An 8,003-nucleotide genomic window follows, 5' to 3' on the forward strand; every position below is an offset into this window, starting at 1 on the left:
CCTCCTCTAGCTCCGACGAGCTTCTTCCTCTTCCTCCCTTGGAAGCCTTTTGATTTTCTTCAAGAATTTTGTTAAGAGAAAATTTTGCAAGAGTTTTGTATTTGAGAGAGGCTTTGTCGAAAATAAGAGACCAAAGAGGCTATTTATAAGTCCTTGGTCGAGTTCTCTGTCTAGGCAAGTGGCAATTTGCGTTTGACAAGTGGCAGAAATTCTGCATGCAGAACGCTTCCAGTCTCACTCACTCGCGCGTGTATCTCACTCTCTGACGAGAGAGCATGCGATGGCAACACGTGGCGTTTATCAGCCCTTGAGAGACCTTTCCACTTTCTCCATCCTTCATGCGTCTCTCTTGCGTCCCNAATTTTTCTTCAAGAATTTGTTGAGAGAAAATTTTTGCAAGAGTTTAGTGTTTGAGAGAGACTTTCTCGAAAATGAGAAGCCAAAGAGGCTATTTATAAGCCCTTGGTCGAGTTCTCTGTCTAGGAAAGTGGCAATTTGTGTTTGACAAGTGGCAGAAATTCTGCATGTAAAACGCTTCCAGTCTCACTCACACGCGCGTGCATCTCAGTCTCTGGCGAGAGAGCATGCGATGGCGACACGTGTCGTCTCACAGCTCTTGAGAGACCTTTCCACTTCCTCCAACCTTCCCGCATCTCTCTTGCGTCCCAAGCTCCCGTGCTTGTCCGCAAATTCAAGATTTATGTGTCCCAAGCTCCCGTGCTTGTCCGCAAATTCAAGATTTATGCGTCCGTGGGTTTATTTCTTTGTCAGTCTTCGGTCCTCTCGTCTGAGACTTTGAATTTCCTCGATAGTCCTCGGTCCTCTCATCTGAGACTTCGACTCTTCTCGTTCGCCTCCAGACCTCTCGTCCGTGAAGTCAGCTTCTCTCGTCCGTCTCCAGACCTCTCGTCCGTGACTACGACTTTTCTCCATTTTTCCACGGCTATTCCTTCCTTTTTCCTTCTTTTGATCTTTCCCCATCATCATTGATCATCCACCGTCCAATTCACCGGATGCCCTAACGGTTCTCGTCCATTACCGGTCTTGGATTAATTCATGACTTGGTAACTTCTTCCACAAGTCTCTTAAATTTTCTTCGGGATTTTCTTTTCTCCATCTTCTCGAGATCTTTCCTTGTCATTCGGACATGTTTCTCCGTCTGGTCCGTACTTTTGGTTACGGGTCATTACAGCGCTTATGTGTTTGGAGGTTTTTGGGAGATGCTTGGCTTGTTTGGGGGATATGTTGCTATGGAGTGAATATCTTGTGCTAGGAACGAAGGAGAAGCCTTTTAAAATGTAGGATTCTTCGTTTTTGGGTCAGAACTTTCTGCAAAAGTGGTGGTTGCATGACCATGGCTGATCTAAGCCTGAGAATCCAATGTTTTGCTTGTTTTGTGGCTGTTTGTGTTGTGTTCTTGTATGCTTTTGTTTGGTTATTGGTTCCCATAAGATTCCAGGACTTTTGGGTGAGTTTCAGACATTTTGGAGGAATTGGAAATCAGATCTTCGACTTTTGGCTTCGAGCAGAACATGTCTACAGAGTCGGTGTCGATCGACACCAGGTGGGTGTCGGTCGACACAAAGACATTGACGACGCGGAGACTTGGCAAGTGTCGATGCCACAGTTTCCTATTCGAGGAAGGGTGTCGGTCGACACTAGGAGGTGGTGTCGGTCGACACCCAGAAGCAGTGTCGATTGATAATGAGGAACCAATGTCGGTCGACATCAGGAGGGTGTCGGTCCACACCAACCTTTTCAGCAGGCGGCTGAAACTTGTTTCATTGGATTGTTTGTTGCTTGTTTAACATTGGAATCTCATTTGCTTGTGTGTATAGCCCAATAGATGGCATGATTGCTTCACTGAGTGTTTATGACAATACTCATGCATCTCAATTTGTGTGTATGGTGCTGGTAAAGGCAAAGTGTGATAGTGAAATCAAGGCGATGAAGAGGAGGATGTTCTAGTGGTTCGATTGGTTGTTGTCTGGCTCATGTTAGGTTGCTAGAGTTGAGTCCTTAGAACATTGTCTAGGATTGATGGTTCTTGATTTATGTTGGATTGTTTTATTGGTTTAGTTGTTATGTAATTAATTCATTGGTTATAAATAATAAAACAATATTTTAAAAATTATTTAACAGATTCCATTTATTGTTTCAGAAATCTAAAAAAAACAATAACAAACTATTTAGAATAATTATAAAACTAGGATTAAATATATGCATGCCTAAATTGTTTAATTATGACAGATATATTTTAAAACTAAGATACAACATTTCTTATCGTTTAAAAATATAAATATTCTATCTAATTTATTATATATTTTTCGCACTATACATCAACGCTGTGACAAATTATTAAAATCTAAGAAATCTCAAATGTTATATTTTATTCAATATAGTATATACAACTAAATCAAAAATTTAAATCGTGATTTCTAAACACGACCGCTTCAATACGAGTTTTGTTTTATTTTCTGGATTTTACCAAATTTACTAAGTAATAATTGTGCATTGCACGGGGTAAAGTTTTTGTTTGTAAACATGTTTTAGAAGAGTTTTATTTATTAGATTTATTAATTTAAGGTTGTAAAATTTATTGATTATAAACTCTCACATATGTGAGGGATTTTATTTGTAGATATATTTATTTGGTACAAATTTATATATTGATTTTCATTTATCCAGTTTTATGAAAGTTTAAAATACTAATCATTTCACTATAAATATTGGATTGATATGATGGCCAAGGACGCTTCTCTCACTGTGAGCCAATACCTTTCCAAGCTATAACGTTGCCTACCTTACATGTGAAACTGATAAGGGTAAGGAACCGAATGAAAGGCAAGAAGATAATAGACTTATTAAGAACTAAGGAACTAAAAAGAATTGATCTCTTGTACCCTCGAACAAAACAAAACTTGCTTCCCCTAGGTCTCTCTCTCTCTCATTTAAGAAAAACTAGAAATGTAAAACTCAAATTTATCAATCTCTCAGTTTATAAATCCCTACTTTATCATGGGACATGATACAAGGGTCTACGATGTTAATAAACCTATACCATGATTGTTAGATATAGGTTAGGCCTCTGCTGAGTAGTGGCCATTAATGTAGGAGCAAAAACATTAAAACGTTACTGATCTCACCTATCTCTCATGTTGGTTATATATCAGCATGGCATTTTGTTTTTCTCCTTCATTAGACCATTTACAATTGGCATGTTGAATTATTTATTTGACAGTTTAATAGATTCAACTAGATTAAAACCCGTGCTAGAGCACTGGTTGAAATTCATTTAATTTATATTGCATTTTTATATAAAATATAATTTATATGATTATTTAAAAATGTTTTTTGGATAATATGTGGTTGTCTGTAATCGTACATGTACTCGTACACGGTTAAAATATAGTGATTAAAATCAACCCGTGCTATAACACCTTGATGACTGAAAATTTCTCAATGATTTTCCAATCCTCTTTTGTGAGAACTTTTTTAAATCTCTTAACATCCTCCTTCGTCACCCCTGCTTGGATTTTGTTGTACAAAGAAGTATAATCGGAAATCACTCTTAATACGCGGAAAAATGATTAAGTTTTAAGATTTTGTTACCTATATATGGTTAAGTAAAAATTCTTTGGAGATTTGATGATGTTCTTTCGAATATCTTTTTTAAAAGGATCTTAAATCAAGATTTAATTAATGGTTACAACTCATGTAAGCTATAACCTATCAAATATTAAATCATTAATTTTATAACACATATTATATAGTGTATAAAAAATATTGTATACTTTCGTTTTATTATATAGGGGATGAGGGTGTTGAAAGTTTAAAAAAAAACATTACATGGATTAAACATAATTGAATTTTTTCAACATGTTGAGAAAACAAAATCTGGGACCCCTGATGCCACATGTCATCTTCTGAATGGAGCAAGCAATGTGTGGTGTGCACTCACCGTAAAACTCATGAAATAAGAAATAAACTATCTCATTTATTTAGAATTTTAAAGATTATTTTCCACTCCTAACTATTTGAATCAATTAAATTATAATAAACTTTTTTTTTGTTTAGATCAAAGTTTATCATTTTTTTTGACTTTATAAATAGAGACTTGTTTCATTTAATTTGGACAATAAAAAAATTTATTTTTTTACTATAATTTTTCTAATTATCCTTTAATAAACTATTGTTTAATTTTAATCAGTAATTGTTATTAATTAATAAAAAACAAAAAAAAATAAAAGAAGATAAAATATATTATAAAAATAGTAGGATAAGATGTTGAATTTAGTTAAACAGAACTATCGTAGAAAGTAAAAATTGAGAGGGTGTTAAATTATTACGTGGAATAAAAGGAAGATGAGGAGGAAGAAAAAGAAAAAATGATGATATGGAGTAAAAAGTAAACTGTTGAAAACTTAAACCAATACACATAGTCTTATGACAATTTTTACAATGATGCTGATTTCTAAATGATTCCAACCATAGTACTATGCTATGGATTATGGATGAAAGCCGTTAATGCTTTGAAACCAAATAAGCTTTTTAAATTAATCATCACCTTTATCGTGGTCAATGTTGCTGCTTCACATGGAAACGATTGAAAACTTGAGAAAGTCCAATATTAAAGAAAAATCGATAAAATCAAAGCAGAAACAGTTGACTTGTCTTATTAAATTTGATGTCACATTAACTAATAACTAAACTCCATAGTCCACACACAGCTGCCCAAAAAGCCGACCTTTTAGGGGATCCCTCCACTACTTTCTTCTTCTCCAATTCAACTTTCCAATTAATCAATTCTCACAAAATCATTGCTTGATGTTACTTCCTCTTCCTATAGTATAAACGAACCCATCCACAAAAAAAAAAAATCAAACCTTTTGCATATCAGCATATTTCTCTGTTTTATTTTCTTGATTCTCTGCAATTTTTATTTAAAGAAAGTTTCCATCTTTGGTATCTGGGTCGTGATATATTGAGCTAATCTATAAGCTAAATCAGAGACGAGAAAGCAATGGGAAATTGCTTAGCCAAGAATTACGGATTGGTGATGAAACCACAACAAAATGGTGAGATCGAGAACAGAGGAAGGAGTAGTAACCACCAAGATCCGCCTGAGAAACCCACCGGAACGAATCAACCACCGCCGTGGCGTAATCCGCCGAAGAAACACAGTGTTGGTGCTGCTTCAATCTCGAGAAGCCGTACGAAGACGTGAAACTGTTGTACACGCTGAGCAAAGAACTGGGTCGAGGCCAGTTTGGGGTAACGTATCTGTGCACAGAGAAGTCGACGGGGAAGAGATTCGCTTGCAAGTCGATCTCGAAGAAGAAACTAGTGACTAAAGCTGATAAAGAGGATATGAGGAGAGAAATTCAGATGATGCAGCATTTGAGTGTACAACCTAACATTGTTGAGTTTAAAGGAGCTTATGAAGACGACAAAGCTGTGAACTTGGTGATGGAGCTTTGTGCTGGTGGAGAATTGTTCGATAGGATTCTAGCAAAGGGACATTACAGTGAGAGAGCAGCTGCTTCTGTTTGTAGACAGATTGTGAATGTTGTCAACATTTGTCATTTCATGGGTGTGATGCATAGAGACTTAAAGCCTGAGAATTTCTTGTTGTCTAGCAAAGATGACAAGGCTCTTATCATAGCCACCGATTTCGGATTATCAGTCTTTATCCAAGAAGGTATATATTATTACATCTTTTGTTGAGAATTGATGAAAAGAAGAGATTGTTGTTGGTTGAATGAGGCATGATAGGTTTGTTTTTGTAGGGAGAGTGTATAAAGATATAGTTGGGAGTGCATATTATGTTGCTCCTGAAGTTTTGAAGCGTAGATACGGTAAACAAGTCGATATACGGAGTGCTGGAGTTATACTCTACATTCTACTTAGCGGTGTACCTCCATTTTGGGCTGGTAATAAGATACTGTTATCGTCTTTTTTTAGTTTCATATTATATATTTGAGAAGAGTGTAGTTAGTGATGTATGTGAGTATATGGTTTTGTTGGCTTTGGGAATGTAGAAACGGAGAAAGGGATATTTGATGCTATATTGGAAGGTGAAATCGACTTTGATACCCAACCTTGGCTTTCTATTTCCACTAGTGCTAAGGATTTGGTACGTAAAATGTTGACTCAAGATCCTAAACGACGGGTTTCTGCTGCTGAAGTTCTTGGTAAGTAAAACGATCTTTTTAGTTATGATAACTTCTTGTATACTTACTTGAATGCTGAAAATGTGGTTGGTTTACTTTTTTGGCAGAACATCCATGGCTAAGAGAAGGTGGAGAAGCATCGGATAAACCTATTGATAGTGCTGTTCTCTCAAGGATGAAACAATTTAGAGCGATGAATAAGCTAAAGAAACTTGCTCTAAAGGTTTAAGATCAAAGATGTGATGCATTGTTGCTAAATTCTGACAGACCTTTTGTGTTTTTTTTTTCTTACTGTTTAAATTTTGAAACAGGTGATTGCGGAGAATATTGACACGGAAGAGATACAAGACTTAAAGGCGATGTTTGCTAATAGGTACAATCACATATGAAGAATTGAAAGAAGGATTAGCCAAGTTCTTCGTAAGTAATCTAATCTTCTTCCACAGAGATTTACCCATCTGATGTTGATGGAAACGGGTCGATAGATTACACCGAGTTTATTACCGCAACGATGCATAGACATAGGCTTGAAAGTAATGAAAGTCTCTACAAAGCCTTCCAACATTTTGACAAAGATGGGAATGGGTGAGTGATCTTTTTATTTGTTTTTGATACGAACGGTAAATAGATTTGTAGGCATGATGGATGAGACTTTTTGTTGGAATTGTGTGTTGATAGATACATTACGATAGACGAGCTAGAGGCTGCTTTGAAGGAATATGGAATGGGAGATGATGTCGACTCCGATAATGTAAAGCCAAAAAAGAAGTCTTTCTCCCTTAAAACGTTTTGGTTTTCAATCTCTAACCTCTTATCTTTCTTGTTACAGGACGGTAAAATCAACTACGACGAGTTTTGTGCTATGATGAGAAGCGGGAACCCACAACAGCCAAGACTGTTCTAACACATAACATTTTATATGTCTTCTATGTCGGAATCTAAAATGACTTATGTTTGAATTATTATTCTGCTTAGATTTCGTATTGTATTTTGTTTAATCGCTCACAAATTCAGCTTATAAATGACTTAATTATATGTTAGTTATCATATCTTTTGATTTTGTTTCTTCGTATCGGGTGAATTAGGAATAGAGACAGCAAACTTAGGTTTATTTTTTGTCATTCTGTTTTAAGATTATGTGTTTTGCTATTTTTGAGAGGTTGACTTTTGGTTTGTTTGTCTTTTCGATTTTCTATCCCTTTTATCTCGATCTCCAATCTCATATTGAAATTGTTATCAAATCATGTGTTTCTAATAGCTGATAATCTGAATTCATTGGATGTTGGAACAGAACATTTATAATTGTTCGTTGTTGCAAATAGTGTATCTGATTTTAACGAGAAGAGGTAAATTAAACATTCATTTTTGGTCCTTGTTAAACTTTTCTTAAATTGGCAAGTAAGAACAATTTGCAGGGCTGCAAAAGCTTTGTAGTTTAGCTATGCTTGTTTTGGTTTTAGCTGCTATATTTGAAGAGATATCCGTTTATCTCTCAGGAACCACGGGAAGAGTCTAAGCCTCTCTCACATGCATTAAGAGAAGACAGAACATCCCAGGTGCTACTTTTGGGACTATAAGTCGTCCTTAAGTATTGTGGTGAGACTGAGTTTCTCGATAAACTGGAGATGGTGAGTATTGATGGCTGCAAGAAAGGTAACTAATTTCTCTCAATGCGGTCTGATGTTCTTGATGTTTACTTGTTTAGTTGTTGGTCAAATTTCTAGTGATATTGTTCTTATTACTAAAGGCTAAAGTTTTGAAAATATCTGCAGGTCAAGTTCAGTTTATTTCAGTTTCCATGGGTGGTATTCACAGGCAACTCGAGTGCAC

At 35.8% G+C, this 8,003-nt stretch overlaps 1 pseudogene; it reads left to right on the forward strand.

Moving 5' to 3' along the window:
• On the forward strand, positions 4,726-7,582 carry LOC104777908 (annotated as a pseudogene).

This window comes from Camelina sativa, chromosome 3 (genome assembly GCF_000633955.1).
Source record: "Camelina sativa cultivar DH55 chromosome 3, Cs, whole genome shotgun sequence".
Taxonomy (NCBI): Eukaryota; Viridiplantae; Streptophyta; class Magnoliopsida; order Brassicales; family Brassicaceae; genus Camelina; species Camelina sativa.